General features: G+C 38.3%; 1 pseudogene; it reads left to right on the forward strand.

Annotated features, from left to right (window-relative positions):
• Positions 1-347: 347 nt before the first annotated feature.
• LOC116581643 lies at positions 348-447 on the forward strand (annotated as a pseudogene).
• The last annotated feature ends 7,955 nt before the right edge of the window (positions 448-8,402 follow it).

Below are 8,402 nucleotides of genomic sequence, written 5' to 3' on the forward strand. Positions count from 1 at the left end.
TAAGGTAATTTATGGAGGTTCCTTTTTTCCTTCGTTGCTAAAAAAGTCAAGATAAATTTTGTTCTCAATTATGGCAATTATCCTTAGCCTGGAATTTCTGGTAAGACCATTCTTCCTCTCATTTTATTACATACCTCATATTCATTTAATCCTTATTTTAATGAACCTATCTTATGTCTGTTTTATTATATGCTGTTCTATCCTTAAGGGAGGTAGGTATATTATTTAGAACTCTTTGGCTTCAAGTGACAGGAAACCAATTCAAACTACATTGAAGGAAAAAAAATACTGGGTTTAGAATGAAATAGCTTTTTCTAAACTCAGTTTAAAATTCCCAAGCCAGACACTCACTTCAGCAACACAGGTACTAAAATTGGAACAATACAGAGATTAGCACAGCCCCTGCTTAAGGATGATAGACAAATCCATGAAGCATTCCCAAATAAATAAATAAATAAATAAGTAGAATTTTTAAAAATTTCTGAACCATAATAATATTAATACAAGTGAAACTATCTATGATTATTTTTAATTCCATAGTTTATAGTGATGGATCAACAAATACATTGTTTATGCTTATTAGGATACAGCAATATTCTTTCACTTAATTTTCATAGATTAACAAACAACATTTTCTGTCCAGCGATATGATAATTATTTCAAGGAAGACTGAGTAAGTTTAAATATCCCTCTCCTTAAAGAATTTGTAATTTAAGTTACATCAGCACATATTAAGAAATACATGAACAGCTTGATCATGCACTGTATTTGATTAACTGGGGTTTTCTAGAGAAACTGATCCAGTAGGATAGATAGGTCGGTAGGTCGGTAGGTAGATAAAAAGATTGAGAGAGGAAAAAAAAGAGATTTATTTTAAGAAATTGGCTCATGTGACTATGAGAGCAGCCGGCAGGAGACCCAGGAAAGAGCTGATGTTGCAGGTCAAGTCTGAGAGCACTGTGAAGGCAGACTCTTCCTTTGGATGTGTCAGCCATTTTTCCTTTAAAGCCTGCAACTGATTGGATGAGGCCCATCCACATTATAAAGAATAATCTCTTTTACTCAAAGTCTGCTGATTTAAATATTCAATCATCTGAGAAGTACCTTCACAATGACATCTAGACTGGTGTTTGACCAAATGGTTGGGTACTGAGGCATAGCTAAGTTGGAAAATAAAAGTAATCATCACATGTACATTAAGAGCAACTAGACTGAGAGTATAATTGATATCGTATCAGTCTTAGTTTATTCCAATATGTCTAGCACTGCTTTGCAAATAACAGATGCTCAATAAATATTTGTTGAATCATCAGATTGGAAATTCTATTATCTCTACCACAAAGCCAAGCTAAAATTCTTTTTTGTGAGTTCTCTGAGTTCATTAAGATCCCAGGTGGGGTTGCCTGGTTGGCTTAGTTGGTACAGCATTCAACTCCTGATCTCTGGGTTGTGAGTTCAAGTGCCATGTTAGGTATAGAGATTACTTAAAAATAAAATTTTAAGGAAAAAAAAAAACAACCTAAGGCAGAAATTTATTTTTACATATCCTTCACAGGACTTAGTGTACTCATCCAATCTGAGGATCTGAGTCCCTCATCCATTCTGGAAAATTCTCAGTCATTATCACTACAAATATTGTATCTCCTCCATTAGCTCTATTTTCTTTGGAATTTTTCCCCCCTTGGGAATTTTTATTATGTAAATATAGGATCTTAATCTCTCATTTATTTCTTTCTTTGTCTCTTTTTGTTGTCTCCCATAAACCTCCTTAAATCTATCTTCTAGTTCACTAATTCCCCCTTCATCTGTGTCTACTTTTCTCTTTAACTTGCATATTGAGCTTTCAATTTTACAATTATATTTTCTCAAAGGATTAAACATAGAATTACCACATGACCCAGCAATTCCTCTCTTAGTTATATATTCAAGAGAAATGAAAACATATGTCCATATAAAAAGTTGTACACAAATGTTCATAGTAGCATTCTTCATAATAACAAAAATGTGGAAAGTAGGGGCACCTGGGTGGCTCAGTTGGTTAAAGCCTCTGCCTTCGGCTCAGGTCATGATCCCAGGGTCCTGGGATCCGGCCCCACATCAGGCTCTCTGCTCAGCGGGGAACCTGCTTCCCTTCCTCTCTCTCTGCCTGCCTCTCTGCCCACTTGTGATCTCTGTCAAATAAATAAATAAAATCTTTAAAAAAAATGTGGAAAGTATTCAGAGGTCAGTCAACAATGAAGTGATAAATATGGTATATGCAACAATAGAATATTACATAGCAATAAAAAAGAAACAACGTACTGATATATAGAGCTATTATATTAATAAGCCTTAAAAGCATTATGCAAAATGAAAGAAGCCCATTATATAAGCCATATGTTGTACTATTCTATTTATACAAAATGTCCAGAATAGGCAAATATAGAAACAGAAAGTAGATTAGGGATCAAGCCCCGCATCGGGCTCTCTGCTCAGCAGGGAGCCGGCTTCCCTTCCTCTCTCTCTGACTGCCTCTATGCCTACTTGTGATCTCTGTCAAATAAATAAATAAAATCTTAAAAAAAAAAAAAAGAAGGAAAGTAGATTAGTGGTTGTCTAAGGCTGGCAGGGTTCAAAGAGTCTGAGGGGTAATGGCTAAGGAAGTAAGTTTTTTGGGGGGGGTAATAAGAATGTTCTAAAATTAATTATGTTGATGGATGCCCAACTCTGTGAATAGATTAAAAAACACTGAATTGTACACTGACTTGTATATTCTGTGATATGTTAAGACTCCTTAAGAAAATAAAATACTATCTCAATAAAGCTTTAGAAGAATAAGATACTTTTTATGACACAGAAGAACTTCTTTTTTTTTTCCAAACTCAAATATGCATTAGACTTTACTGCTGTTATTGTATTTTATCCAGCATTTCTCACTCTTTATGGTATATTTTCAGCATTAGCTTTGTCCACTGCTTTCTCAGAAGTGAAAATCTCTACAACTAATTAATACTTTTATTATTATCATTTCATAGATGAGAGATCAGAGCCATGGAAAACTTAAGGAATTTTCCTTACATTGTGCACCTAGATGGTGGCATTTCTAGGATTTAAATCTAATAAAATCTTTAAATCTAGCCATGAGCTCTAATGACTATATTTGGTATTTTCCTATCATAATATTGATAAATAACTATGCCCTTTATCTAATGTTATGATTTAGTACTAAAGAACCCAAGTCTGTGGTAAAGGAAATGAGAGATAATATTAACTTTGCTCTTCAGCTGGTGTCCCTCCTGGCAGCAAAATGCGTGCTGTAGTTCTAGACTTCATATCCTCCAGAAGATAGAGTCTTTTCCAGTAAGTCTGGAGAGAAAGCAAGGAAGTGCCTCTTTCCCAGAATCCCTAATAAATGAATTCTAGCACCTCACTGGCTCTAACTAGGTTATGTGTCAATCCTTTAAACTCATCACAGTGATTTGAGCAAAAGAATATAGTGATTGCTTTTAAACCAATCTGGGCCAGGGAGGATGCCTGGGTGGCTCAGTCAGTTAAGCCTCTGCCTTCAGCTCAGGTCATGAACCCACTGGTCCTGGGATAGAACCCTGCATGGGGCTCCCTGCTCAGTGGGAAGCCTGCTTCTCCCTCTACCTGCTGCTCTCTCTCTCTGACAAATAAATAAATAAGATTTTTAAAAAACAAAAACAAAAACAAAAAAACCCAGTAACAATCTGGGCCTACCTCTAGAGCTCTGAATAGAGCTCTGAATCCCACCAAAACCAGTGACAAAAATAGGGAGGAGACTTCTCAAAAGATATCTGGTCAATTTCCCAGAAGTGGAGGAATGAATATTTCGTAGCAAAGAACATTAGGGAAGCAGAGAGGTTAGGGAGGGCGTTCCAGTAATAGATTAGCAAAGGAAGAGAGAAGTGAACACGATAGAATGTTGAAAACGGCATGGAATATATTTTTTATTGTTATAATACAGGAACATTTTCCATGTGAAGAGCCAAGCTAAACGTTTTTTCCTGATTTTTTTTTTTCTTTCTAAAGCGAATAGATTTTGCTCTAAGACCAAAAACGTGCTTCAGAGCCCCAGTCTCTGGGATGACAATTATCCCTCATCCTTGATGGGCGGCAGTCAGACTCTCCTCTCCACACAGAAAAATTCTGAGTGCAATAAAAGAAAAGAGTTGTAGTTTTGCCTGGAGGACACAGGAAGGGGATAGGAAGAACAATACTACCTAATTCCTGGTAATTTAAGGTTTCCCTGGTTCTTAATTTAAGATTTTCTGCAGTGAAGTTAGTTTTGTCCACTTGGTATTGGCAACATAGAGTACTGCAATGGCTCTATGTATAGGGGAGATGAGACCTGTCCTCACTTTCTTTCTTACAACAAATATTTATTGAATGCCTACTTTGTGCCTCTTCCAGGCACTGAGGATACAACAATAAAACAGACAAACATTCTTGTACTTGTGGATCTTGCATTATAACAGGAGAAGATAGACAATAAACGATAAACATAATGAAAAAGTAAATGATATCTATATTAGAAGTTGGTATGTTCTGAAAGAAAAAGTAAAGAAGAATATGGTTAGAGAAATCAGGTGCCACTGGGATATAAATGGGAGTTTGCAATTTTCAATAAGAAGATTGGTGTAGAGTCATTGAGAAGATGCCTTTCGAATAAAAGAGAAGGAATTCACTGTAGGGATATCTAGAGGAAGATCGTTTCAGGCAAAGAGAGAGCCAGTGAAAGACCATAAGGTGGGGATGTTCCTGGCTTGTCTAAGAAATAGCAAAGAGGTCACTATATTCAGAGGGCAGCAAGCAAGGGATAGAGTAGTAGAAGTTAAGTATGGGGCAAATGGAGGCCAAATGGGGGGAGGGTTCTGTAAACACTACCTGAATGAAGTGGGGAGTTAGCACAAGGTTTGGAATGGAGCACAAGAATGGCAAGAACAGAGGCAACTGGTTGACTCAGTCACTAGAGCATGGGACTCTCAATCTCAGGGTTTTGAGTTCAAGCCCCATGTTAGGTACAAAGTTTGCTTTAAAAAAAAGAAAAAAAAGAGTGACAAGAACTGATTAGGTTTAAAGGGATCTCGTTGGCTACTGATTGAGAGTAGATGATTAGGAGCAAGAGCAGGAGCAGGGAAACCAGTTAGGAGACGACTGCCATAATCTAGGAGGGACGCGCACGAGTGTGGTAGATGGAAAGGTGGTAGGATTTCGTATCTATCCCAAGATGGAGCAAACAAGATTTGTTGACAGAGTAGATGGTGGGGGTGTAAAAGAAAGAAAGATAAGGAGGAGTGCAAGGTTTATGGTGTGAGCAGTTGACAGAATGATGCCATGGACAAAGACAGGGAGGTCTGTGGGAGGAATGGGATTGGGGGTAAAGTAAGAGTTCAGTTTGGGGCATGTTGAGTATAAGACACCTGTTAGACATACTTATTTCTGAATTTAATTGTTTATCTGATCTGAGGGAAGCCACTTAACCTCTCGAGCCTTCATCTGTAAAGTAAGAAATTTGGACTAGAAGAACTGCGAAGTCTCTTTAACAATTTTTTGATTCTAAGTTTTACTTGGATATGTTGTTTTTGTCCTGATATACACAATCACTTGTATGCTTCCTCACAGACTACATTTTATTTTTGTAATTTGAAATAGGGTGGGTCAAGGTAGACCTTATTGAAAATGTGACTTGGAAACAAAGGAAACAAAGAAGTTAGCCATGAAGGTATCTAGAAAGGAATGTTCTAGGCGGAGAAAAGCACCATGCAAGGACACTGAGGTAAGAGTAAGCCTGTTCAAGCAATCGCTCAGTTTGATAAGGATGGGTTAAATACTAGGCACACACTTGACTGATAAAACCCACAAGGAGAGCAAAATGTCTTTAATGAGGCATAAAAAAAGACATTAAAAGTTTTAAAGGATTTAAAATCTAGTGGAATATCATAGAGCTTTTTAAAAAACAATTTGATGATCTAAGCATAAATGAATCAGAAACATAAGATCTACTTTTTCCTCTTAAATGGCTATAAAAAAAATTCAGACAAAATTCTTGGCAAATATGCTTCAGAGTTTTTTAACCTTTTCCTCCTCTTCAAAAGAAAAAGCCTAAATTTTCAAATTTCAGTTTTCATAAACAGTCCCAAATTTATCAATAATGAAATAATTTATCTTTAAAGAAATAAGGCCAATCGGATCAATGAATAGGGTAACTAGAAAAATAATACAAATCACAAAACGATGAGCTTTCCAGTTATATGAAATCCTTTTAGATAACAGTTAGGAGTTTAAAAATTACAAGCAAGGGAGATTTCCTCATGAAACCCGCCAAATCTTTTCTGGTATTTTCCAGGATTCTTACATTTCCTAAGATTTTTGGTAAGCCAAGTATATTCTTTTTTCTTTTTTTTAAGATTTTTATTATTTATTATTTATTTGACAGAGAGATCACAAGTAGGCAGAGAGGCAGGCAGAGAGAGAGGAGGTAGCAGGCTCCCTGCTGAGCAGAGAGCTCGATGTGGGGTTCGATCCCAGGGCGCTGGAATCATGACCCAAGCTGAAGGCAGAGGCCTTTTGAGCCACCCACTGAGCCACCCAGGTGCCCCCCAAGTATATACATATTTTTTTTTCCCTACTCCCCTGATCGAAGTCTGTTGATAGCTAACACAAACCTGGCCAAACTGGGAGAGATCGTCTATTAACTTAGATGAAACAAGGCTTCTTGGCTTCTTGGGGCTGAAATAAGTCTAAGTGAGCAAAGAACAGAGAGGACGGTGGGCCAGGTGAAGGAGTGGCAGCGGGTGGTGTGCAGGGAATGTGAGCAGAAGATAGTATAATGCAGGAAGGTAGAGTGGAAGCCACAGATTGTGGTCCTATGTAACCACAAGGGAAAACCCTTACAGAGTGCTTGCTGCAGGGTAGGGAATGTATGTTACATGTATGGAACAATATTTTCCTTCTGACAAATGAAATATGTAGCAAATGGTCACAGGGTCTTTAATGGGAAAGGTATTCAAGCTACCTCCTACCTTCTAAGGTTGCAAAGAAGAATTTCACTGCCGGTCTATTCCCCTCCCCCAGCTTTACCTGCACCCTCTTCACAGATAACTTATTCATTCTGTCAAGAAGCCTCTAAGATCTTCCTCTTTGGGGAGCCTGGATGGCTCAGTTGGTTGAATGTTGGACTCCTCATTTCGGCTTAGATCGTGATCTCTGGGTCATCAGACTGAGCCCCACGTCAGGCTCCTCACTTGGCATGGACCCTGCTTAAGATTCTTTCTCTTCCTCTCCCTCTGCCCCTTCCCTGCTCTCTCTCTTTCTCTCTTAAAAAAAATTTTTTTTTTCCTCATTTATCCTTGGGTAAACAATAACAGAAAATACTTAAAGAGTGCTTACTACATACGGGGAAATATTCAAAGCATTTCACATATAGTAATGCATGTAGTCATCATTGCAACATTTAGAAACTATTACGATCCCAATACTTTATTTTGCAAGTGGGAAAACTGAGAGCAGTTAAATAATCTACATGTAATTGAGCCAGGATAGCTGTTCAGGAGAAAAGAACACGGGAGAAAAAAACAAAATGTAAATACTGTTTTAAAGATACTGTTCTTCACAGAGTGCAGGAAATTTGAAAAGAGAAATTGTGGCAAGGATGACAGGCTGCTTAGATACTAGTATCCTGATGTGTGCAACCAAGGAAACCAGCTGAAAGGAATTCTCTGGGCCCAATGCAGGGAGACTATCCCCTGGGTAGATCCCCTCTCTTTTCTTCTAAAACCTACTTAAGAGCAAACGAAATCTTGTCCGTGGCTTGTGTGCCTGCCATGATTTGGGTCCCTATACACCTTTCCACTATAAACACTCACATTTTTGTTTGTTTTGTTCTGCTTGCCCTTTTAGTACCCGCCCTAGGTGCAGGAAATTCACCACCCCTCCAGGTCTTGCCTCCCTGCATGAGCCAACCAGCTTTTCCAGCTCTGCTTTTATCAAGAGTAGAAAGGACATCACATGTGAATGGCTGAAGAACTGGAAATGTTTAACCCGCAGAAGAGAAGATTTTGGTGGGGGGGAGGCTGGTGAAGGAAGCCATTGATAGAGACCTCTCCAAATATTTGGAGAGCGGGCACATGAAAGAAGGCTGTGGCTTAAAGCAGAAACTGGGGGTGGGTGTGGGGGAGGAAACTTGGGGGAGAAAGAACAGGATAGCCAAGTGGGTGAGGGAAACAACTCACGCATTCTCCAAAACGGTTGCCTTTTTCACAAGTTTTCTAAAAATCAACTTTCTCAATAAAAATGCATCCAAGCAGTTCATTCTCAGGGATTTTAACAAATGAAAACATCCAGGTAACTACTGTAATCAAGATACAGGATGGGGTGCCTGGGTGGCTCAGTGGGTTAAG

Source organism: Mustela erminea, chromosome 1 (genome assembly GCF_009829155.1).
Source record: "Mustela erminea isolate mMusErm1 chromosome 1, mMusErm1.Pri, whole genome shotgun sequence".
Taxonomy (NCBI): Eukaryota; Metazoa; Chordata; class Mammalia; order Carnivora; family Mustelidae; genus Mustela; species Mustela erminea.